Source organism: Syngnathus floridae, chromosome 6 (genome assembly GCF_059516105.1).
Source record: "Syngnathus floridae isolate MCC-2025c chromosome 6, RoL_Sflo_1.0, whole genome shotgun sequence".
NCBI lineage: Eukaryota > Metazoa > Chordata > Actinopteri > Syngnathiformes > Syngnathidae > Syngnathus > Syngnathus floridae.
The window spans coordinates 17140512-17165830 of NC_142418.1; the positions used below are offsets into that span (position 1 = coordinate 17140512).

Sequence of the window (25319 nt, forward strand, 5' to 3'; positions counted from 1 at the left end):
AACGCCTGTAGCGAGGTGCTCCAGTCAAAGAGAATCAAGAGCGGAAAATCTTTGTGTGGTGACAGGCAGCTTGTTTAAGTCTGCCAGAGCGTTTGGCCGTGGAAGCCATCATTGATCATGTGGCTGCGGCGTGATTAGCCTCGGAGCAAATAGCACAAAGGTAGGAAGGAAGGAAGGTAGGTAGGAAGGATGACTTGAAGGTTACATATCAAGCTGTAGCATTGGAGGTTTAAATCTCCTGATATGTTTCTTGTGATTAACAACCAATTAAGGTAACTGGTGACCAATCTCCAGGCTGAGATGATTAACTGGTGACCAGTCAAGGGTCAGTGAATGGTGACCAAGGGTGGATGACCACTTCAGGGCTCATTGGAGGATTTGGTATCAGTCTGACACCAAGAGCAAAAAATTAAGAACAGCTGCTTTCATGCATACAGTGTTATGATACAAACGCTCTCCCAGCAGCTCATTAAAGCTGCTAATAAAGTCATGGAGGCAAAACACAAGGGGGAGGGCGAGGGGGGGGGTTATGCTCAGTGCACTTTTACTTAACAAAGTCAGCTAATTAGGTCAAAGCTCTTTATCCTTGTGGAGCTCTGAGGCCAAAGTGCTGGCCCAGAATTCACCTCCTTCCGAACATGAAGAAGTTTGGACACACTCGTTTATTTCTTTTCGCCCAATGACAAAAGTCCAGAAGCATCACAGGAGCTCTCCAGCAAGGTAGCTCTGCTGAGGCGAGCTCATCTTTCATCTCCGGAGGAGGTGACGAGGTGTCGGACTACTGCGGAGTCACCTCAGCGGGATGCAGACAGCGAATGTTGGAAGCGGGACACGTGCTGCTCCAATCCCTTTTCATCCAGATAGCTTGTTGGACAAACGCAACACGCTCGCTGGAGGATCTTTGAAGGTCGATGGCATCAAAAAGTCCTTCAGATGAAGACATCGGTTCCCTTTTCTTTTTTCTCACCAGACCGTTCATTTAAAGCTATATGATTCACCCCAATAATGACGTCATATATAAAATCAATCACAGCAACTGTCAAAATGCGTCAAATCTGAAACATCACATGATTCGACACAAGAACATATCATAGAGCCAAAATCGTGTTGTCCACAAAGACTCACAATATCACCTTCATTTTTATTGCCTCTCTACAGACTTATTAATTAATTAATTTATTTATTGACTTATTTATTTCCCTTCAACTCTGCGGCCACCGCACTTCGAGAGCTAATATCGAGCTCCAGAGGCTCTGATTTTCCGCTCTGAGAACTTTATTAATGTAATGCCCGGGGAAACATAATGGGATTATTTTTCAAAGGCTCGAAGTGTTGTCACTGCAGAATTAAAAAGAAAAAAAAATGTCACTGGACTGACATGTCTTTTTTTTTTTTTTTGGGCGACTTTGTGAAAATAGCGCAAAAATCAATACTATCAGTCACATTCCACGCTTTTTTTTTTTTACAGCGTTGGTGAAATGAGCAGCTTTTGTGGCGGCTGTCCTGTTAAATGCAAATGAGCCACTCTAATGACAATACGATTTATCATATGCAACTGACTCACTGCAGTTTTTGGCGTCTAGGAACTACCTTTATACTAAGAGGCGTAAGCAACATGAGAACCTGAGTGAGATGTTGATGGATACACGGGAGGGCCAATAAACGGTGAAAGCGCCACACTTACTTACTTCCACTGTCGGGCCATCTCTGGGCTCACACATCAAAGTGGCAGAGGGTCCTTACGGCCTAAAAGGGAAGAAACAAAAGGAACATTAAATGGCTTACACACACACACACATATATAAGCGCAGTAAAGCTCAAGTTGTGCGAAAGAAAGATGGAGGCACACGAGAGAGCAAGCGACATTGATTTTCCCTCTTGTGAAGTGCCGCTTCATCATTTCTCCAGACACAATCTATCGATCGGCCGCCTTTAGTTTGTTGTTAATTTTGGGGGGCTCCAAAAGCCATCGTTGGCACTGACGCGTCAACCTCGGCGCTGATGGATGACGGTGGAAAGAGGGTGACGAAGCTCTTATATGACCTCTGGGTTTTTTTTTTCTCAACCTATAAAGTACTGTTAATGCTGCTTTAATGCAGAGGGGGATCCATTCTAGAGCTACCTGTAAAAAGTGAACATCCATAATATTGAAAGACCTTTAAGAGGCATGCTGTGTGACATTGGCGAGTCGGCGTGTGAGCGTCTGGGCGTGAGCTGTGGTCGACAGCAGGTCATGTGTTTGCAATGCTTCCCACTGTGAAAATCTGCAAATAATCACGAATCCCAGCTACTGTTTGGCTATGGATGTCTCATTATGTCAAGATGGCGGCAACTCATTACTTTTGTCTAAATAGCACTGCTTTCCCAAAAAGTGTGTTGGTGCACATACTCACATTTGGTAAGTAACAAAAGAGAAAACCTAGGTTGGCCCACCCACTTTTCCCTCGTGCACAAAAAAGGACTAAAATAAAAATCCCGTTGGCACACACGCTCCTCAAAAAGCCAGAGTAGCCCCCCTCCAGAAGGTGTATATTTTTAGGAGGCCCAGTTATGGCACCCTCTCAACTTCGCACACACCTATTGATACAAATTTGGTGCACTAACTTTTTTTCCTCCCACGCGATAAAATCACCCAAAAAAGGATTCAATTAGCACACCACCTTTCCCGAATTAGCCAAAAAATGGTGCAAATGCGGACTTGTGGAAATAAAAGTTGTGTTGGTGCACCCCCTTCCCCCTCACGCAAAAAAAATTGTGCTGCCATGAGTTTCGACAGACAACAGACAGTCATCACATCATACAATATTCACTGGCAACAGAGATCAAAACGTGTTTTTTTCAAAGATGTACAATTTGTCGCCTTCGCATCGCAGCAGGAATGCAATTTTGCACGTCCTGCCGACAATATCTGAAAAAAAAAAAATAAAATAACGGCTCCCGGCATCTCTCATTTTCTGCCGTTTTATTTGAAAAAGCGGCGTGTGGGCGTGCAACAGCCTGACTGAGTGTAAAACAGAGAGCGAGTGGATGGGCGGCGGTGTGCGCCGAGGAGGGGGTGCGCATGCTGGTGATCCTTTGTCAAGCGCTCAGTGCCATTTAATGGCCTGTAAAAGGCCCCTTTGCAGCAGAAAGAACAGGCAATTAGCATAGTGAGTGGATTACAAGATTGCTCTGACTCCGGGATTAATGTGTGCACTTCATCCTCTCTTTGCTTTTACTATTTACTGCACCACAGGAAGTCATTTCTCACTCCTTGGGATTTCTTTTTTTGTTCCCTATCCTGCTGGTGTCAAAAATAAACAAGTAGACACTAAATTAGGTGCACCGGGTCACTATGATACAATTTAGTTGTTTGGTAGGCCAAAAATGCTAATCCGTATGCGCACCACCCAAGTCAAGGCTCGAATAATCTTAACGTCTCTCTCCATTTTTTCGTGAGAGAATTTTTTTCACTTGGCCGGCAACGTGTATCTCCGCCATCATTCCTGCGCCGCCGCACGATATCATCTTTAATCCGCAGGCCGCCTGCCTTGCCTGCCACCTCCCTCCAGATTTTTCTCAGCCGCAGCCTCGGGCAGTCACAACTCATCACGCCGAGCCAAGAGTCTACAAACAAAACAAATACGCACACCCTCGACGTGAATCCCATTGAAGTCCAGCAAATCTGATTTGGTTGGGATTCTAAAAAAAAAAAAGGCACATGTCTCCAAATAAAGAGGAAAAAAAGCCCCAGTTGGTGCACAAAAATAAACAAAATAATAAAAAAAAAAATCCTTGCAGACTTACAAAAGTCTTCACACCCTTTTCCACTATCTTGCCAAGAAAGCCTTCGTTTTTCCATCCACTTGATTCGGAATGTAATAAAAATACATCTAGTGCTCATTTTCACTGTAGGCGAAGTGAGACAACACACACAGTCACACATTCGGAATGTGTGCGTTGTGTTCGCAGATCAATAGTGTCACATTGCAGCCAAGATCACCTGAAAAACAATCACGTTCAATGGAGTCACTTCGCCGAGACAATCTGGTGAGTCAACGCTTTTTGAAGACCTTAAGCTAAAAAAAAATATAAAAGCTTGTTTGTCCCGTCTAAAAAAACACACACATTCTTTCCATCCCACACAAACAAAAATCAATGTTAAGATGAAGATTTGAAAAAAAAAATCTCTCAATCCTCACACTTACAAAATAAAATTGACAACCTGTATGCAAAACACTTTGGATTACATTGTATACAGAAGCAAGTACACACGATAAGCCCGGATCACATTTCGACCGATTTGCTGACAACAACAAATCGCGCTAAATGCTGATGTCGCTCATTTCTTTTCGTTATTGCCGCGTCGACAACGTATGATGCATCGCCACTGAGTCAGATACGGTTGAATGAATACTCACGTCGCACACCTCTTGACCCAACACCACTACACAAATGTTGTGCCAATGATTGTGATGTCATTTTCAGTCGACAAAAAGTGGCAAAATGGCGTAAAACGCACGCTGGGAGAGGGTTGAAACATTCACAATCTCTTCCTAATATCTTCATCAAAAATAAGGCTTCCTGCTTTCTCTTCTTTCAGTATTTTTACACACAATATCAACTAGTGGCCAAAGGTGGTACTGCATGCCAAAATAAAGCACTTGTGGTGGAGACTCCACATGTGTAGTGTTTGTGTGTAGATCCTAATTGCAAGTTAAGACTGCACAGTGACCCTCACAAGTAAAAAGGTGAGGCCAATAAAAGGCAATTTACTGCTTGGCTGCTCCCGCAACTAAATACACCATATGGACAAAAGGCTCCTCTTAATCAATTAATTCATCAATGGAGAGCTGGAGCGGAGCCTGAGTTGTGCCTGAGTGTTAATTCTTCATCTTAACAAGATGTTTAGAAACACACTTTTGGAAAGGTCCACTGGTTCGGAGCTAAGCAGCCAAGGGCTCAGGCCTTCGAGCGTGGTGGCCCGACCGAGAGGAGCTTTAGGCTGGGCACGGATGCTGAGCAAGGCTCTTCAGGCATTCATGTCACCCTCATACGAAATCCTAATTTAAAATTCTAACTCTAATTTGAACCCGAATTTGAAAAGTTGGAAACCCACACAGTTAGGGTTTCAAATTAGGGTTTGAAGACCCACTAAGGATTCTAAATGGGGTTGACAGCAACTGAGATTTTAAATGTTCCTGATCAACAGAGGGCGAGCTAACTTTGGCAAAGAAACTTTGTTTCTTTGACTACGCTGAGATTGCGTGTCCCCGAAGCGGGGCGGCACTCTGTGAAATGAGCTTACATTTCCATTACACGCCGGCCCAGGCCCGGACAAGAGCTCACTCTTGTTTCCATCAGCCCACAGGTGGACTCCGGGGGGCGACCGATGCTGCCCGCCGAGCCGTGAGGAAACATGGCCGATGCCCGCTGAGCAGGAAGTAACTTCACAAGAGTTTACTTGCAGGCTTTTATTTTCAAAGAACATGTGGGAGCTTGGAGATTAGCATTTTTCCGCTTTCTATATGTTAATTTTAATCATTTTTGGGGGTATATTTGTGGGTGATATTTACATATTCATATTTTATTATTTATATTGTATGTAAAAAGGATTCCATTGTTGATGTCATTTTGGGGTATTTTTTTAGTGTTGGATTTTTTTTTTTACAATGTCTTTTACGTGTTTATAATACTTTTTATAATTTGAAATATTTGCGAGAATTTCAAGCACTTTTATCGAATCTATAGTATTCTTTTTGTAATGTCAAATGTGTGTGTTTGTGTGTAGGTGTGTGTGTGTGTTTTATGGCATCCATTTAAAGATTTAAGCATCACGGAGCCCGGGGGCGCAATGCAGTAATAATAAAAACAGGGATGACCACCATGGATCATTGTGATTGTGGCACTTTTCACCCGGGTGATGGTTTCTTCCGGACCCTACGATGAGTCCACATTAACAATTGGCGGTATTGACCACAAGGGGCGAGGATAAGCCTCCTTTCCACTAATAACCTTTGTTTTGGCTCCTCGGGCCTCCCGTCTCCGGTGATTGAACGCAGCCACGTTTTTTTTTTTTTTCCTCTCCTTTCGGCGCTCCGCCCTCACTAACTCGTTTTGTTGTGCGTACGTGCGTCCCGCCGGCCTAATTGTGCGCCGGATATTTACGGGAGGCCGTTGACGCTGAAGGGTGATGAAGCCGGCGCCATAACTGAAATATACGGCCGGCCGCAGAGCGACATGAAGATATACGGCCGGGGACTAAGGAGAGATTGCAGCGTTATTAAAACAAACACGTGGCAATGGCGGCGACCAATCGGCTTTGAGCAGCGTGACACAGTGGGAGATTGACAGGTGGGAACTGCTCCAGGATTTTTTTCACTCCTATAGGGCTAAAAATTTTTTTTTTTAAATTTTAGAATATCAAATAAAACGCTGAAGGGGCTCAATGGGGCTACCCCAGCATGGCCGCTTTAGAGCGCCTCGTTGTCAACCACGATAACGCCTGTCATACAGAGAAAGACAGAAAATCTAATTAAGGAGGGAAAAAAGAGCGCCTCCTTGTGGCGTGGCTGTATGCCAGCCACCAAAGGCTTGTAAATTATATTTGAGCACCGCGAGAGGAGTTTTTGAAGCCTCGTTTTATGTACTTGGCTTTTTTTTTTTTAAGAATTCAAATTTAGCAGACAGTCTGCTCTGTGGTGTGTCAAATTTACAAGCCGTATTTATTTTTACTTCACGGGAATTTTCGGTACAGCGTTAGTTAGCGGTAAACTTCTGTTTACACTCGCCGGAGCACTACAAAGTTTCCACGTGAACGCGTCAATCATTAGCAGCAGCTGCGTAATAGACATGATTTTTATTTTTTGCACATTATGTGTTTTTTTTTTTTTTCACTTCATGTTGTGGCTGCGGTTCATCAAGGAGACAAGCTGTTAAATATTCATGAGGCGTGTTGTGTTTCTTAAAATAAGGCTCATTAGCGCTCCCGGCCTCTTTTCAAGTTTCCGCCTTTCTCGTGTCACTCTCCAAAGAGCAACACAACAGCTTGTTATGCGTCTTGGCACTCAAAGTGGGTTAAGACCATCGCCATGCATTCGCATGGACACCAAAGTCGAAATGGCGTTTTGATCAAATTCTGATCAAATAAATGAACGGAGGTGATTGGTTCTTGATGACTGACTACGCAAGAAGTGTCGTTTTAATAAATATAATTATAGAATTTAAAAAAAATAGAAAAGATGCTTACAAACAAAAACAAAAAAATATGAATAATTACAAAAATACAAAATAAAAATTCTCATTAATTCATACCACTTTTCAGTTCCTAACCCCCACAAACGAATTGAATGATTCGACATAACCGCCAACAGCAACATAAACATGATCAGAACCACTTTATTATTATAATACGCTGAATAATCAATCGGTGTACCTCTCGCATGACGTAACCTTTTCCAAAGATTATATTGCTCTCCTTTGAGAGGCATTCATTTAATACAATGTTTACGAATGACCTCTTCCCTGACCGTGTCGATTAAGCAACACACTATCCTGGCCAAAATACTCCAGGTTTTGTATATCCACAAAAGAGGCTTTTGAACAGCCAAAAATTGATTTTTTAGTAAGATGAGGAGAGAACTGATGAGTCAATTACACTCGGCCATCTTATTGCACGCTCAATAGAGGACAGGGCATCAAAGTTGAGGGAGGGGGGGAGCGGGGGGGTCACACTTTTAACGCTCCCAAAATTGACACTTTACACATTTCACAAAAGTCGCTTCCAGGGGCACGCTTTGTTGCCAGGCAACCCCTGGAGCACCTTCAGTGTCCAATAGAACGGAATATACAACACGATTCGACTCAAGTCGAGAATCCCACGACTGTTCATTTATTGCAAATGTGGTGAGGCATTTATTAAAGCTAATATTCAAATATTTTAATGATATACCACAATTTATCTAGAGTGACAATGGCGTTTCAAACTAACTCTACATTGACAATTCATGCATTTTTGGTAGCATGTAAAAAAAATGCTCGCAAGAAAATCCCACGGGTAAAAAACAAAGCTGAGAAACACGCGGAATTGCTGGATCGCACATTCCGTCCTTGATTTTTCCAGCACGGCAGATCAAAAACAACAAAGTAGGAGTTCTTATCAAAGCAGCCTGGTTTTATCTCATTAGCGCAGATGCAGGAGTGAAAGCTGCTGGGGGTTTTGCATGGAGGTGGGCAAGTAGCTGCTTCCAGTTCCAAAGGGAAATGAAACAGTTTTGCCCATATTTGCTTTGTTATTTAGCTGGAAGAGCTAAAATTAATGACTCGCACTCTATTCATTACCGTCGCCGTAAACACATTAGTCCGATGAATCGTCTCCGAGCACACCTGGCCTTATCTCCGTCGCAGAAGGAGCCGGGCGGGCGGGCGAACGAACGGGGGGCTCTCATCCTGCCAACGTGCTGCAGGCGTATTAAAGGAAAAGGCGGCGCGGCGTTGATGGGATGCGCTACCTGCCGCCTCGTCGGGGCCCCCGGCTGCCTCCCAGGAAGCCGTAATGCATGAGATCTGTCAGTGTCAATTTCCCGCCTAATCTCGCCGAGGCCGCGTTTGCTCGCCAAGGCGCGGCGGGAATTTCACCGGCGATAAGCCAATCGGCAATCGGCGCACGTTTGTTGGCGACGTCCAGGTGGTGCGACAGCGCCGCACGGGGCAAGGTCGCGGCGAGCGGCTGCCTCTTGATCGTTTCGAGATAGCGCTCGGGTTGCACATCCGCTAGGTTTGAGCCAGTCGGTAGATAACGCTTCTTACGATGCAATACAGCACGATCGAAAAGACAGCGTTCGCGTTTATCTTGGAATTAATACATGCAAGAAAAGTCCTCCGAGGCATTGCGCAATGCGAAGGATGTAAATCGTTTCCATTACAATGCGGTAAAAGATAAAAAGCCACATCATTCTCGTACAATTCAATCGAGTCGTATCATACGATACGATTCAAACACGAATACCGCTCAATCCGGTTATGAAATCACAATCCAACGTGGAACAACCGATTCTAACGCTATGCAGAATACGACCGAACACGATTGATTCCAGTCACGTTACGATATGATTCACAATATGATGATGCAATAGCATGCAACTGACTCCAGTGATATATTTTGAATCTATTACGACACAATAGACGATATGACAAAATCCAAAACGATTGACTCCGCTTATGATACCATCACTCCAATCATGATGATCGTGCCAATTCCACTAACAATATGATCAAATGTAATATGATACGACTTACTCCGATTATGACACCAGGCGCTGTGACACCGTTCACTCCAATTACGATTAAGTACGATACAACTCGGTCCCCTGATATATGGTTCAATTAGCTCCGATTATAATTCAAACCCATATGATTCATTCATTCCAATCATATGATATGATGTGATGTAATATCCTACACGGCGTGATACAATTGGATGATACGTCATGCTAACAGTCCACCACCTTCTTTTATAGCCCCATTCTGAGACGGTATAAATAAGAGCGTACGCATTTACGTCACGTCTTGAAATGAATGTGAGCGGAAGAAACTCCAAGAAGTCGTAAAAATGTTGTGATCTCCCGCCGTTGTCTTTAAGCGGCGAGCTAACGAGCGTAGCGCACGGTACGGCTCGAGACATCATGCCTCATTCAAGGTTGTCAGGGGAGGAATTATCATACTCCACGGCAGCTATGACTTGAAGCCAGAGAACAGATGTTGAATTCAAAGAGCTTAGAAAAAAAGAGAGCAAAAAGACAAAAAAAAAAATCTCAGCGGGCTCCTGGGAGATAAACCGCTAAAAAGGTAAAGAGGAGCATTCTGCACATTTCAGGGAATCTTTTATGATCCGTTGGGGAAGAAAATGGCAGAAAGCAAATCCAAAACAACAACAAGAAAAATAAATGTTTTCCCGGTATTTTTCTAAAAGCATTTTGTATTTTCTCTGAAAGCTTTACCTTTTCGCCTCTTGTGAAGAAAGGAAAATGTTTTCTCAAACGCTGACTCACTCAGCTAAAGTTGAAGACCGTTGTATGCAAAAACACTTCTGAAGAAATTGTTCATTGATGATTAAAATGGTGCCGCTTGTTGTCCCTAACAAGTTGGATTGATTCAAGACGCTCTTTGATTTTTACAAAGCATGTTATGTTAATTCTTTAATGTTGACAAAGATTCATTCAAAATGTGTCTTTGATGTTTACGATACCATTTCATTGGAGGTCTTTGATGTTTTTGACGTTTACAAAATTGTCACTTTTGCAAAAATGCTTAATTGTTCTTTTAAAGTGTTCATCTGCAAGCTAGACGGAAAAACTGCGAGCTTCTGTGTGTATTGGCTGCTTACACAATAAACTTGTAAATGTTCGGATTGGATTAAGTGGCGGGGAACTTGTTCCCAGCTGACTGCACACCGGCTGGAAATTAGCATCACAAAGAGCAGAACATTAGGACAGCACGCCTCCCGCTTCCGCTCACTTCCTGCGCAGTCTCGACTGAAGGCAATGCAACGTGACCTCCAAAATTGCCGGGATGTTCATTAGCATCAGAAGTCAGACATTTGCGCTATTTGTATTGCCTGGCATGTGGCCGGCAGAATGGTGCACTAGCGGTTAGCATGTCTGCCTCTGATTTGGGGGGTTCTTGCATCTCTGTGTGATGTTTTCTTCTGGCTTTTATCTCGGATTTGAAAAACATGCAAGTTAGCTTCATTGAAGACTCTAAATTGGTGTGACTACGACTTTTCGGACCGCAAATTCCAGAAAAAGAACTTGGCAAAACTGACAACAGTGGTCCTTTAGGTCTATTTTTGATTCACTCATGATGATTGAATTCTTTCATCTTCATCAAAAAAAAAAATCAGCTTTGATATTTTTAAAAGGCTCATTGATATTAAATTGTCTTTCGACTCAAAACACTTGACAGTACATCAACTTCATTGATGTCTTGAAAGTCTTTTTGTTGTTTTCAAAGAACCGACGCACACATGACCTGCCTTTGCCGCCGCCGAATCTTTATCTCCATACTTGAGTCGGTCGTCTCAACTTGGCGTTCCAACTTGTTGCGTTGGCCCGATAAGATTGTTTAATCTGTGCGTGGATGCGTGTGCACGCCTCCGTGTCGATGCCGGATTAATCATCGTAATGTAACGTGCACGCCTATAGCGAGCAACACTAATCCTCACGTATTAAATCAATTTTCCACGTGGGCTCAGGGAGCCTAGAGGAAGACGAGTCACCGAAGTGAATGGGGAAAAGAAACGTCGAGCAGACGGCAGGGGTGGAAAACGACGACAAATTACAAATCTTGGATTCATCGTATTGTCATCAACGACAAAAAATATATGCACTGAAGCCTCATTAATTTTCCATCACGATGAGTTGAAGAGGAACGATTTTTCTTCAGGAAACAGAAAAAAGGGGAAAGCAGATCTACCGCCAGTCACTGACCCAACCTGACCCACTTCTGGCTGATTTATGCTTCACCGGCTCTCAGCAGACAGCGTTTTGTTCTGCTGGGGTCATAAATCCCCAGCTCCTCAGCACCTATCAGCTGACCAGGCGGAGACCCACCTCTCCCCTCCCGTCATCACCCCCGCACCACCTCCGCTTCCTCTCAGGGATCACCTGAGCCACATCGCGGGCACTTCATCAGCCTGAGCGGACAACGGCGGCAAACGCAACCAAATAGGCGGACGCTCGGGAGTTTTAGCCGTTTGTAAACATTCCCCGGGGGAGGTTTTGTACTCACTTTCCACATAAAACAAACCAAGACGATGATAAGGAAAACACAGCTAATTACGATAAATAATAGAAACCCTTGGGTGGGAAAACCTTTTTGGGTGAGGTATATTGAATTACATAACATTAAATTACACTGCGTTACATCAGGTCGGTTCGCCAAAGACTTGATGGCTCTGACGTTAACATTTTTTGAGGTTCATTTAAGATTTTAAATTGTTTTTGACGTTACAAAAAATGTGCATTTGGTTCTTTTAAGGGTAAATTGTTTCAGATTATTGAAAAGCACAGGCTGAGGCTGAAGATGATTAAGATGATGATGATAAAGATGACATTGAAGATGATGATCACCATCCTACTTCGCACACCTTCACAAACAAACAAAGCATCCTGGCCTAGATCGGACGGCTTGATGGAAAGGCTCATGGTCAGCTTAAACAACAGAACCTCCCCCAAGCTTCTGCTTGGCGCACGATGACGAGACGTGTCAGGCCAAGCTAATTAGACTTGCGGGTGACAGACAGAAGCGGGACACGCCTCCATAATTCATGAGTGCCATTGATGTGGCATGCAGATGCCCACCTGAGGAAAGCGGAGGAGGAGTTGCGGTTTGGGAGAGCTGGGACGCGGGACGTTATCTCATCATCTCTGCCGTTTATTGATCGAGGCGATGTGGCGGCGGCGGCGGCGGCTTCAAACGAGAGCCAGGTACAAAGCAGGCTCGCGAGGATTGCTGCCTAAACGGAAGCGACAGGCCGTCTAAAATGTTTGTTCATCAGTTAGCGGAATGAAAAACTCTCGTTTCGACGCTAATAAATGTGCTCTTGTGAACAATGTTATCGAGTTACTGAACCTCAATGACACCAACGCTTTGGGGGAGTTTAAAAAGTCCAACGCGGAGATAATAAAAAGTGGAAGCTATGTTCACAAAAAAATGTGTCAACTTCAGCGGAGACAAGATTGTCCTTGTTTTCCAAAAACTCGTACGTTAGGATCATAGAAGATTCTGAAACGTCTTGGATGTTTTCGAAAAAAACGTTAAGCTATGTTGACAAGCCGAAATCGCCTTTGATGTTTAAAAAGAAACCATAATACCTTTGTCGGAGACGGAATTGGATTTGTGGTTTTCAAAACAATATGACGTTAACGTTTATATCTTTGGCTTTAAATTGTCTTTGAGGTTTTGTCATTGAATACCTGAGATTGCCTCCAATGTTTTTCAAAAGGCATATTTGACTGAAGGCCTTTTCAAATTGTCTTTAACCTCGAGTGTGTTAAGTTTACGAAACGTCCTTAATTATTTTTGAGGTTATCTCAGAATTTTACCGTGTTGAAGAGATACTTGAGGAGCATTAGCGTCATTTATTTGATTGTGTGGGTGGAATGAGTCATAGGGACCTTTATGACCTCGACTAGCGCAGATAATCAACGCTTGTCAAGAGGCACTACAACCAATATTGCGAATATTTGTCTAACCTTTCACGTATACAGAAAGATAGCAGACACAGACAAGGTCTGCCCACAAGGTTGCAGTTTAAATGGAATGCGAATAAAACTAAAGGAATGCACTTTAATTCAATTCCATGAACGACTCAATCACCATAATGTAAGTTTCTCAAATTGGCGGATAGCATTTTTTTTTAAAATACAAAACAATTATTACATTTGCATAAAAGTAAGAAATAAATGAAATACCTGAAGTTAATTAAGATAACGCAGGTCTAGTTTTCCTGGATAACAAATGTACTTCATTAAGGAGAGTTGGGAGAGCAAGTGTTTAAAAAAAAATAAATAAATAAAAAAACGGGAGGGGGCGCTGCTAATTGACTTTCATGACCATTTGAGACAAATTTGAATATTAATCCAAGTGTCGTTTTGCCATATATACAGACAATTTTGAAGCTAAATAGAGATACAATATGGACAAAAGTATTCAGACATGGCTCTCGGACGATACGTTGATGCATTACTGCAAAAACTGTCCATTGCGAACTCTGCCCTCAGGATCATTGTGTCCTGCTATTAAAACAAATAATGCGATCATCCACTTGCTCATCAGCATGATGCGTCATTTCTTTCCAGGATTTTTGTTGTTCTACAATCAGAGAGGCTTGACATAGTAGATGAGTTCAAATGTCATATATATTTTTAAATTGGGGCTGACGTACATTTCTTCCCCTAAGAACAAGAAAATGAAAGGAAGCAAAGACGATATCTTTCTCGTAGTAACTCGCTGGGGTTCTGAGAAGCTTGGTTCACCTCTGGTGACCCCTAGTGGGCCGGCAGGAAGTAATGAGCCACTGTTTGGCTTGGGAGAGATGGGGTAGGGGGGTCTGGGAGGGGGGGGGGGATGCCGGCGGCAGAAACTCGAACATGACGCAATTCCTCCGTCGCTTTGTGAAGGAGGACGCCTGACCTTGTCGATGTGTGACTCTTTTCATGTGATTCAAACTCACAACTCCAGTCTGTGATTCAAGTGCAGAGAAAAGGACAGAGCGAGTCGGTCCTCGGCAGCCCCAGAAATCCAAACAGTCGTGAATAAAAAATGTCTCAAAGAAAAAAAAAAATGTTGAGTTTAGAGTGACATGACTGCTTCTAAGCCAACTACAACCATTTTACATAAGAGTAACGCTCATTTTTGAAGGACACATCACTTTTCAATATTTTGGAGGTGCTGCCACACAAAACAGAAAAAAGACAAGCGGAAGTATTCGAATGATAAAGTTTAGTGTGCGTAAGTATTTTATATGTGTACTTCTAATTTTATGCGCTGTACTGCGGAAGTTCAACACATCGGTAAATTATCATTAACGTCAGATGGAAAGGTCTTTGTTAAAAAAAAAAAAAAGTCTGTATTAAAGAGTGAAGATGCATCATCTTGGAAAAAAGTGGTATCAAACATTCCTTGGAAAAAATCTTCCATAGTTACAAGTAAAGTCATCCTTTTACTCAAAAGAAAAACCTTTCAGAGTAAAGCCATTTATAAGAGTCAAAGTAATAAGTAAGCCAATCCATTATAGTGTGTAATTAAAACCATTCAAATAACTAAAGCCATCAATAGTAATAAGGAAACCCATTAAAAGTCATCCATAGAATTAATAGTTAAGTGAATAGCCACAAGTAATGTATCAATGATTATCATGATCCATAAAAAACGAAACATCCATTAATAGTACAAAACCATCAATGGTGCAAAGTAAAGTCAGCCATAATAACAAAAGTCATGCTGATTGATTTGCACGTCCATGCTCACTTCGAACCTCACTCACCTCAACGTCAGCGCACGTTGATGTCCGCCGCCGGAATGATCGCCCGGGATTCCAATCGCACAGCACTGGTGACGGCGTCACAAGGCAACGGGCGGGCGGCGGTGCGGCTCCAGCGGCGCACGTCCGCACAGGCGTCGGCGCTTCCTTCTCCTCCCCTCTGCTCCTCTTCCACTCCTGCTGCCTCCTTTTTTTCTTAGATTTGTTTGAATTTCTATCGTCTCCCAGAGGTGCAATCGGTCCCGATTCGGAGCGCAGTCTGCCGCTGCTCTTGCGGAGCGGATGCTCGCGGCGGCGCGGAGCTGAGAGCTCGGGAGGGGCGGTGCGAGAGAGAAGCAGATTGGAGGGAGAAGTGGAGGGCTCGCTCCAGCTGTGTGCACCGAGCCTGGGCTGACCGACCGGGACACACCTGTCGAGAAGCACAAGCGCTTATTTACATAAATGACGATACACCTCGTAAGCAACGGTTGTGGAGATAGAAAAGAGACCTTCAGTTGAAGAACTCGAAACAATCTGAGAAGCTGCTATGAATGCAAAAGTTTATGGAAGGTCAAAACAATAATGCCACATAGCTCTAAGGCAGGGGTCACCAAGTCCGATTCTCAAGGGCGCTAATCCGGATTGGCGCCCTTGAGGACCGGAGTTGGTGACCCCAGGTGAACAAAATGCAAGTGGCTCCTTATTTTTTATTTTTGTATTTTCCTGCTCACAGCCATAACACATAATAGTGCTGATCTACATAACAATTAGTGGCTATTAATGCAGCACACCTTTGAAAAAAAAAAATTCTCCTTAAGATTTGCATAGAGGAACACTGATTAACAGCGGCACAATGCGTTTGGTGTCAGCACATGGAAATTATCTCGCCTGTCTTGCGCATTAAAATGTTGAGTGCATTATTCAAAAGGCCAGCCGGTAATTATTCCCATTCTGTTTTTTTAACTTTCAAATCATTTCACGCAGCCTTGACCAGCGACGACAGGTGCTAATGGAAAATTGTTCTGTTTATGCGTGTTCAACAATTGCTCACTGGAAGAATTTATATTTTCGGTTTTAAAATCAGAATAATCATGGAAAGTTCAATCTGTGCAAAAGAAGCAAATGTGAAGCAGACAGTTGCCTTGCTAGGAACTAGCATGCTGAGCTAACATAGTTTACCTCATCATTCAGTGCTTCTTGTCAAAAAAATGGATTTGAATGCACCAGACCAGAATGTCCAGACCTAGAAATACATAAATATGAATCAGTTGGGAAAATACGACTTTTTATTTCCTGAAAAACACCATTTTTATATATTTTGACTTTTCTCTTGAAAAATATAAGACAATTATCATAATATTTGCATTTTTTTTGATAGAATAAAACTTTTTAAAATAAATATTCCTAATGTTTTGACATTTTTTCCGGAAGAAATATGACTTTATTATACTCGATTTTTTATAAGTACACCAATAAATTCATGCAACCCTTACTGAATTCGAACCGTTGTCATTGTCAGTGAAATATTCGAAGATGCCGCGTCGTTGACTCTGTCCCAGCGGTAGTAAAAGAAAAGAAAAAAAAAAAGCAGTAAAACGTTATGGTTTGTGCGGAACGTGAGAAGGAAACAAAAAAAAAGGAAAGAAAAGAAAAGGCTTATTAAAGTCATAAAAACTTGTGTAGAAATCGTCAAACATTGAAGCACAAGGCTGGACAGTTAACAGCAGTCTGCATTTCAGCCTTTCGTGAAATATTCTTTTTTTCTTCATCTTTTTCATCTGAAGCTTTTCAACATGATCAACCGTTCAGACAATGGTTGGATGGAGGGGGGCTAACTGATGAGTCATGCAATTCGGAGTCAAATATAAAAGAAAATCGATTGCTTATGTCATGGAAGCATGTGCTAATGTAGCAAAGGTAGCACCGCTGTGGCGAAACTGCGGTCAGAGAATTGGACAATTAGCGGCGTGACGCATCTAAATGAGTCAGACCTCTCGGTTGAATCCCGGCCAAGCCACGAATAGCCAAAAATAGCTCTTTGGCGCAAGAGTCAAAACTTGCCCAATATTTTCTCACATTGCTTTTCACTTGGATGTGACAGATGGGATGCTGTCACTGTCACAGTCCCCGATTCGGTTCCACTTGCGGTTTTCAGTAATTGTTGCAAAAGTCATCCACCCCGTAGTATGCCGCTGTGCATCTACAACAAAAAATAAGGATATTTTCGTCCATTTATTTCCACTTGGCTAGCGCAATGTTGGAAAAAACCGACCATGATAAACGGCTACTGTCAGTGTCAGATTGCAATGGTTAGGAAAGTAACTAACATATCAATGCGAAGGGATTTGGACAACAACGGTGACATTTTACTAATTGCGGCCTTCGCCGTGCACTGAATGCATTATTACACTTGTTCATTAGAAACAAATGTACTCTGACGGATGAGCAAACAGCCACGCTTCTAATTCGTGAAGCTAATTAGCGTAACAAGGGTCGTCCTAATGAAGCAAATCACTTTTATTGTCCGCTTCCCGATGCTAAACCGTCAATCATATTGGGTTTTGTTTGGCTTTTTTGTACTGAAAATCTGGCATTAGTAATTGATTGTTTTTGCTCAAGCTATAAAAGTAGCATTAGTAATTTATTGTTTTTGCTCAAGGTAAAAAAGTAGCATTATTTTGTTGCTAATATGAGTCACTTACCTTGACAAAAGTGTGCCTTGAGGGCTATCAGAGAGAAACAACATTTTACGTTCGGATCATAACATTCACATTTTGGTTAAAAAGCTGAAAAGCAGACAAATGGTGTATCTGTTGATTTTTGTCAAATTGAATGAGTAGTATGCAACCAGGAATTAACCTCTGTAATTTAGCTAGCTGGCTTCATATTATTAGCATAACATTAGCATTTTGATTAAAAAAACAGACAGAAAATTTGGAATGTTGTACATGTTTGGCAATTGAGGGCATTTATGTGATTAAGAGCTATGTGAATAAATTTGACTTGATTGACTTGACGTGAAGTTCAGGAAAAAAAAAATCAACCCAGTGACGGCTAATGAATTAAAAAATTGTTTGGCGAGATTTTTCAAATACAGAATACAGTCCATGCCTTAGCTTAATCCCTAGTTTTGTAAACAGTGGTATATTTTATTTGAAGTATCATATTATTTTGATCTCTGTTGTTTGTTGTCACTTCAACGACTTTAACGTGTTGAGATAGTGCGACGGCAGAACGACACTCATCAGAATCGCCTCCGTCCCTTTTTCTGATGATAAATGTTTACGGCACTACATTAAGAGCAAATTACCTCTCCTTCTCGAGGCCGTGTCATCGTTCATCCACGGGGGCCGCTGTCGTAAATTTGTTTGGTGGTGCTCGGGCGGGAGGAATTAGGGGACATCTATCTTGTGGACGTGCGCTTGAAATGACAACTTGGCCTCCTGTAGGACACAGGTTGCATTGTCGAGTGACAGATTGGAGTGTCTTGTTGTTATGGTGCTTGGTGGTGAAGGAGGGGCCCACCATGACCGTGCTGTGTCTTCTCGTGTGGAAGCACAGATGACAGGCTGCTGCGGCGAGAACTCAAAGCAAGTCCTTAGCGTTTTCCCTGAGCAAAGATTTACAGTAGGCTTCAAACAAAATATATACCAATCCCCAGTGAGTCTAATATTTGTCTTTTATTTACTGGGGGCTTTTTCTGGAGCATCTAGGATACGGCCCGAAGACTAATTAAAGCCCAACAATCTCATGATGTCATGTTGACAAAACGATGAGGGTCACAAATTGATTTTTGACTTTGTTACAATAAGGAACCTTCAATCTGTCAAGATCTGTCACAGTTTATTTTCTTGTTTTACTGTTGCCATGGTTTCTGTTGGCCCCGCCCCTCCCTCACAGTAATTGCCGTCACCTGCCTCTCGTTACCTGACTTGTATTTAAGTCCTGTCTGCGCGTCACTTCCCTTTTGGATTGTTCTCGTCTCATGTCTCCTTGTTTCTCGTCTCTGTTCTGTCCTGTTCTTCACGTCCTTAGTCGAGCAGCTATAGTTTGTCTTTTGAGTTTGTTCAATTAACCCTGGTGCAAACTGTATTTGGTCGACCGGCTTCATTCACTTTACGAATTAGCATTTACAAATCACCACTTCACATTAGTCATATATAACATTAACATTTTGAACAGACAAAGGTGTGCCTGTTGGTTTTTGTTGCTTTATGAGTAGGTCGAATCTATAGAAAGTTACCAACCACAAACTAGCATCTTTAGCTTAGCAAGCTAACAGACGATTTGTTTGCTTATTTGTTCGTTTGTTTGTTTCACTTAATGAACAGTATCCAGGCTTCACAATAGTAGCATAACATGATTTGCTAAGTCTCAACAACATATTTCATATTATGGCCATTTTATACTCGGTATTTGTGTTAGTTGTGCTAATATGCTTTGTGCTAATGGAGTCCAGTCACGGAACTTGGGCCCGTCCGTCACTTGTGGTAATTAACATTTTGCAAACTCACCTCACGCAGAGCGACAATGTTCAACAGGAGAGATTAGCATCTTTAATGACGTTTGGCCAAAGATCACTCGCCACTCGACGGAACGTCCTTTGCCGCTAATCCCGCTAAAGCTCCTCTCTGGTGGGTTGCTGCTGTGGGACTGCCGCTACAGATTTCGAAAGGGCAGCGCCAAATTCATCCAAAATTAAAAGGTTGCAAAAAGTTCGTTATTTCTATTTGACTCTTTCTCCATTACGCCCTCACTGAATTCTAAACTATTTGTTTTCATATATTCAGGCATTATTTGAGTTATTGCCATTTATGACCCCAATTTGAATCAGCACCGACCGAATATTTATTAATATTTAGGTTTTCTTATTTAGCTATATGAAATGTTCAAGTGTAGCTAATGAATTGTCTATTTAGAATAAATCATAAATTTCTCATACGGGATAAATAAAGAATGAACGAACGTTGCGAATGACTCAACTGACCGTCCTCTACTAATCCCGCTCGCTAAACCTCCCTCTGGTGAATCGCTGCTTCAGGACAGCCACTTTCAAAGAAGAAGGATGAAACTGGGAGGAATTAACAATGGCTTAACCTTTTCATCCACACGAGCGTCCATCGGGAAGGAGGGAGCGACGTTTGAGATGCCGCCGCCAATTAGCCGCTATCGTTCGTCACAGAAAAGATGAGCCGAACATGTCTGCCCTCCCATTGTTGAGGCTTCATTTTCACCGCGTTGTCAACTACCTAGCTGCCCTTTCACAAGATAACGCTGAGGTTTTAATGAGGCGTACCAAAAGTACCCCCCACAAAAAAAAAAAATCACTTTTTAATTACCGCTAGAACCCATTTCCTCTTGTGTAGTCCAATAATGAGGCCGTCCAGGAAATCAATTGAGTGCCCTGTGTAACAAGAGGGAGTAGCCACTTTATTCCCTCACGCTGAAAAATGACCTCAGATCTCAAACGTTAGCATTTTTTTTCTTTATCAAAAGGCTTAATGAACGCGATTGCAATGGTGTTGCTTCCGAGGGGGTTCGTTATTTGAGAATTGGATAGACAATACTAATTACATTCTATTTTAATTTGAATTTGTATGCTATATGCTAACATATTTGACAGCGGTGGGAATTCGTGTACGGTTTTCACGAGGATTTTGCTTAAATTGTAAAGTATACAAATGTAGGTTTTACATTTCCAAAGTCTATAAGATTCTGAAGTTGTTTTGAAAAAAATCTATTCAAATTTAAATCTGTACAGACTAAATACTGACACGTTATTAGATGTTATTGATTTTTGACATGGACTACAGCGAGTCTATTTTGGTAACTGACCAAGAAGTTGACTGTGTTCACTCCCACATCGGCGCAAATGCCCCTTTTGCCTTCGTCCACTTACGAAATTAACAACCCCCAGCCATGTGCTCCATTAGACTGCACTTTGTCCTTGACTGCACTTTGCACTCGACTTGAAAATAAGGCCCTTCATTTCTATTTTATTTCACATCAGCACTTTGTCACTTTTATTTGTTTTTAAATATTCAGGCGTTATTTCATTTATTCCCTGCTCTTCAGCGAGCAATTTTTTTTGTAAATATAGCCTCATGGTCTGACGAAGGTTGCTTTAAAAGGATAATAATGCATTATTAAAGCAACCTTTTGGAGTATGTAATTCATCCCCTTTTTTAAACCTCAAATGTTTTTGCCTTTGGATAAATACAATTTGCCTTCATTTCTTATTAAAACAAAAATAGAAGTGTGCTTGTGATCCCAAAATAATCCCCCCACATGTGTCTTTGTTTGCCCTGCGTCGTAAACAATGCGGCCCAGGGGATGCGTCTCGTATTTTATGCATTCGCACGACGACTATGACGACAAGGCTGCTGTTGTTGCTGCTGTGGTTCCTTTGCGCCAACCCTTACACAATGAGACCTCGGGAATGATGGCAATAAGTCCGACAATGTACCCCTGTGGCAAAAATCCGCAATAATAAGACGGCATAGGACGGACACAATAAGCAGGATGAACGCGATGTAACAATCATCGGCTCACTTGACAAGTATACACAGTGACAGCTCATGCTGAGTGATCGTAATATACTTGGCCTACATACATTTGATCATTTAAGCTCTTCTGATAAAACGATCAGACTCAGGGGTGTTGGACCCGAATATGGATGATGGCGTTATCCTAGAAATGATGGCAGTTTATGTTAACATAATATTCAAATTCTAAATTCTATGTTAACCTTGGCCCAAATAGATTATCCTTTGTGAAATTACGATATGCCAACTAATACGTATCGCAAGAAATAAAAAGCACGTGGAACGCAATGAGCTCCAGTGAGGTGGAAATAAAAAGACAAGCTTAGTGTGAGTCACCTCAGTCAAGTGCGTGAAAAAGAAAAGCAATACAACAGCGCTGTCAGAAAGGATGAATCGACGAGAGAAAGCAGCCTTGAAATGGGATATAAATCAATAGTCAAATGTCATTTGACGCCATGCTGAGCCTTTGGAAGTCTCATCGGATTTTCCCCCCTCTCACCAGTGGGGCCAAACGTTTATTGAATGCCAGTCGACAAGACTAAAGCATATTCAATGGCGTGTCATCACCGCATCGATTTTTAGAGCCGCGATGCGGAATAGACGTGCGTTCGGATCCGCGTTAAAGTTCACCGCTTGAGATTGGTTGCATCAATCTTTCACGGACTCAAATGAGCAATTTTAAACCGCAAGGGGACCTGGAAGTGTCACTGAACGTGTGCCGCTAGCTGCTATCTGTTTTTTGTCGTTTATAGCGTTAAGCTAATGCTGCAACAAACAGCCGTTCAGCTGTAATTTAAGAAATATCAGCGTTCAAATACTTCAATTAAAGTTACTTGATTGATATAATTTAATTGAGAAACCTTATTGGTACAAAGTTAGCTTTTTACGACCGCTAAAAGGATAAAACCAACTCAAGTACTTGGACAAATATCAACACCCCTAAATTTAGACGAAATATTTGGGAGACAACCCACTAGTAGTGCATCGCAGCAGTTAACGACGTAATAATTCACCATGTGAATAATGTTTTCCCCAACCCTTAATATACATATAGAGAAGACATCGTTCCACTCAGCTAATGGCCGTCATCATTCCGCCATTACTTCCCGCGCCAGACGCTAGCAAAGCTCATGAATATGTACGACACGACTCGGCATGTCGTTAGTCAGAAGAAAATGATGTTGTCAGACACGACGCCGACAACAACAACCACGATGATGGCGGCGGTGATAACGAGGGCGGCGTAATTAAGACGACAATAGCCCAAGGCCGCGTTGACGACCCTCATAGACGTTTGTTGAGCACACGTCGACACTTTCCAGCACGCACGTCTACAATTTGGGCTAATGCATCATCCAAATGCTGTAGCGAAACATATTTTATCGAATAATATCATTATTGTCTTTTTTTTAGTATTTTTTAATGTTCTTCCATGCTAAGGCGTTTACAGTTTGATGTAGGAAAGTGTCAGAATGCAGAAGTTACAATACGGGTGATTTTATTTTTTCTAATCTGTCTGCGAGGAAAAAAAAACAGTGTCGTCTCTGTAAACATAGTTTATGTAGCGTTTAAATCTGCAGATCAGAAATACAACAAAGCAGATGTCAGGAGTGATGGATGCGCCTCGCGGCGGGATGATGACAGCAGGGGTTGCCAGGTTTGTTACTGCGACAACCTCCAAGTGACCGTCGTAAGAAAAATAAAAAGACACAAAGCCACCAAAAAGTCTGCATGGGAGGAGAAAAGTTGCTTTTCTCAGTCGTCTTCCTCTGCTCAAAAGTGCAAAAAAGTGCTAATTAACCTCAGAGGAAGTCATTAAAAAGTCAGTGAGGGGGCGAGATGCATCGCAATGAAAATCATTGTTGGCATTTTCGGCTGCGTTGTTGTTTTCGCAAACTGACATACGACGACATCACCGACGTTATTTTGACAAGAAGGCTAAAAATAAACACCAAATATCCTTTGTTATAGTGAGTTACTTCATTTTCCCTTCTCTCCATGAATATAAAATATATTAGTAAATAAACTCCTTTGTTATGTTGCTCTGTCTGTTTTATTTTACCCAAACTACGAAAGGCACACAATCTCCCTTCGACACCTCAACTCACTGATTTGAGAGACAGAACGATAAATGAACTCAATCAGGGCCTCAGCGCAAACATGTAAACTTGTGTCTAAATCTATTTGTATTAAGCGGAGTGTTGTTGTTGTGTTTTGCCTTTCTGACTAGATAAATGCTGACATTCTTGACAGGCTGAATGCAGAATGATTCTCACAAAGATGCATCGGCCTTGAGAACTAGCTGTGGACTTTATGAGAGGCTCTCGAGAACTAGGGATCAGTGTGCTAATGTGCTTGTGTTAGCATTTCATGAGCTATTAGCGAGAGTTTTTGCGTCCATGTCGACTTGGACATATCTTATAGATTATGTGGTGTCATCCATCTGATAGTTTTGAAACTTAGATTGCACTTAGCAGTTGTTATTTCTATTCATTGCTTTGTTGAGTACCGTATTTTCCACACTATAAGGCGCACAGGATTATAAAGTGCACCTTCAATGAATGGTCCATTTCAAAACTTTATCCATATATAAGGCGCACCGGATTATAAAGCAATGAATGGCCCATTTTAAAACTTTGTCCATATATAAGATATATACATGTGGCCCGCGGGCCGGACTTTGGGCACCCCTGCTGTAGTGGCTCAATATTGGTCCATATATAAGGCGCACTGTCGGCTTTTGAGAAAATTGGAGGCACCTTATAGTGCGGAAAATATGGTTATCTAGTGGCTATTTTAATTAGCTAGCTAGTTTAGTTTGCTTGGTTTGTCGTACAAGTGTTTGTAGTTAGTTAGCTAGCTTGTTAGTTTATTAGATCATAGTCACACGGGGTAGCGACTTATCAAAACCACCAGATAGATTTGCTTTTTTTTTTTTTTTTTTTTATCTTGTCTTGGCATTACCAGCACCTCCGCGACTGGTATGTCATTTTTTCAGAATGACGATTTGGCCTTGGTGGAGCTATGCGCTCTGTTGGTGGTTTGATGGAGTGAATGTTTGGTTCCACTCATTTCTGCTTTCACAGTGGAGTACAAATGAGTCAGGGGATTGACAAGCTGTAAGGGAAGCAGCTTCCATGTTCAAGCGGGAGGCAGCAAAACATCTCGAGGTGGTCGCAGGAAGAAGCTCGCCGGGGGACATCCTGATAAGTCGTTCGCTGCATGTCAGTAAACATCAGCAGAATGCAGGTCAGCGCAGATGGGCGGCTGTACGCCACGGGCGCGACAGCATGTAACGCTTAGCGTTTGGCTGAACGAGCAATAGAACAGGGCGCTGGTGGGCTCGCGTGGTTTAAGCGGCTAGGCTGATGTGTCAAAAGAGAAGCCCCGCAGCCCGGTGGGTCGCTGTCAGAACCTCGTAGACGTGCATACATAATAAAACGCGATGCTTGCTAGAAGTAGGGAGGCTCTTATGCATATTTTCATGTGTCAGCTGGAGGGAGGAAGCGGTAAACACATCACAAGCGATGGTGTTGACCATAAGGATTTGAAAAGATGCACATTTTCATGGATTCTATTGATTTGCTGTCATGACATCAAACTAATGGATGATAAAATAAAACTTTGAACGAATGACTTCTTGTTCCTGTAATAATTGACATGTAGGCTGGATAATATTTGCTCTAGCTATGATTGAAATGAGCCACCAATGTTTGAGGAACGCAGAAGATGACAAGCCAATTAATGGCGCTGTGCATTATGAATGAGCTGCA

General features: G+C 42.3%; 1 protein-coding gene across 8 annotated transcripts in view; it reads right to left on the bottom strand.

Moving 5' to 3' along the window:
- Positions 1-20407, bottom strand: part of mgat4c (mgat4 family member C) — a 45972-nt gene extending 25565 nt beyond the window's left edge. Inside the window, exons 1-8 of one of the 8 annotated variants that reach the window (XM_088379529.1) lie at positions 20099-20407; positions 18527-18611; positions 18312-18444; positions 17078-17201; positions 16495-16551; positions 16181-16244; positions 15026-15431; positions 1689-1746 (exon numbers count right to left, since the gene is read on the bottom strand). The gene's annotated coding sequence lies outside the window, so the exon portion shown is untranslated. Of the gene's footprint in view, positions 1-1684; positions 1747-15025; positions 15432-16180; positions 16245-16494; positions 16552-17077; positions 17202-17703; positions 17844-18311; positions 18445-18526; positions 18612-19515; positions 19798-19988; positions 20020-20098 lie in introns of those variants that run through there. The other 7 variants (XM_088379530.1, XM_088379526.1, XM_088379534.1 and 4 more) reach the window with 7 other exon arrangements.
- Positions 20408-25319: the final 4912 nt, after the last annotated feature.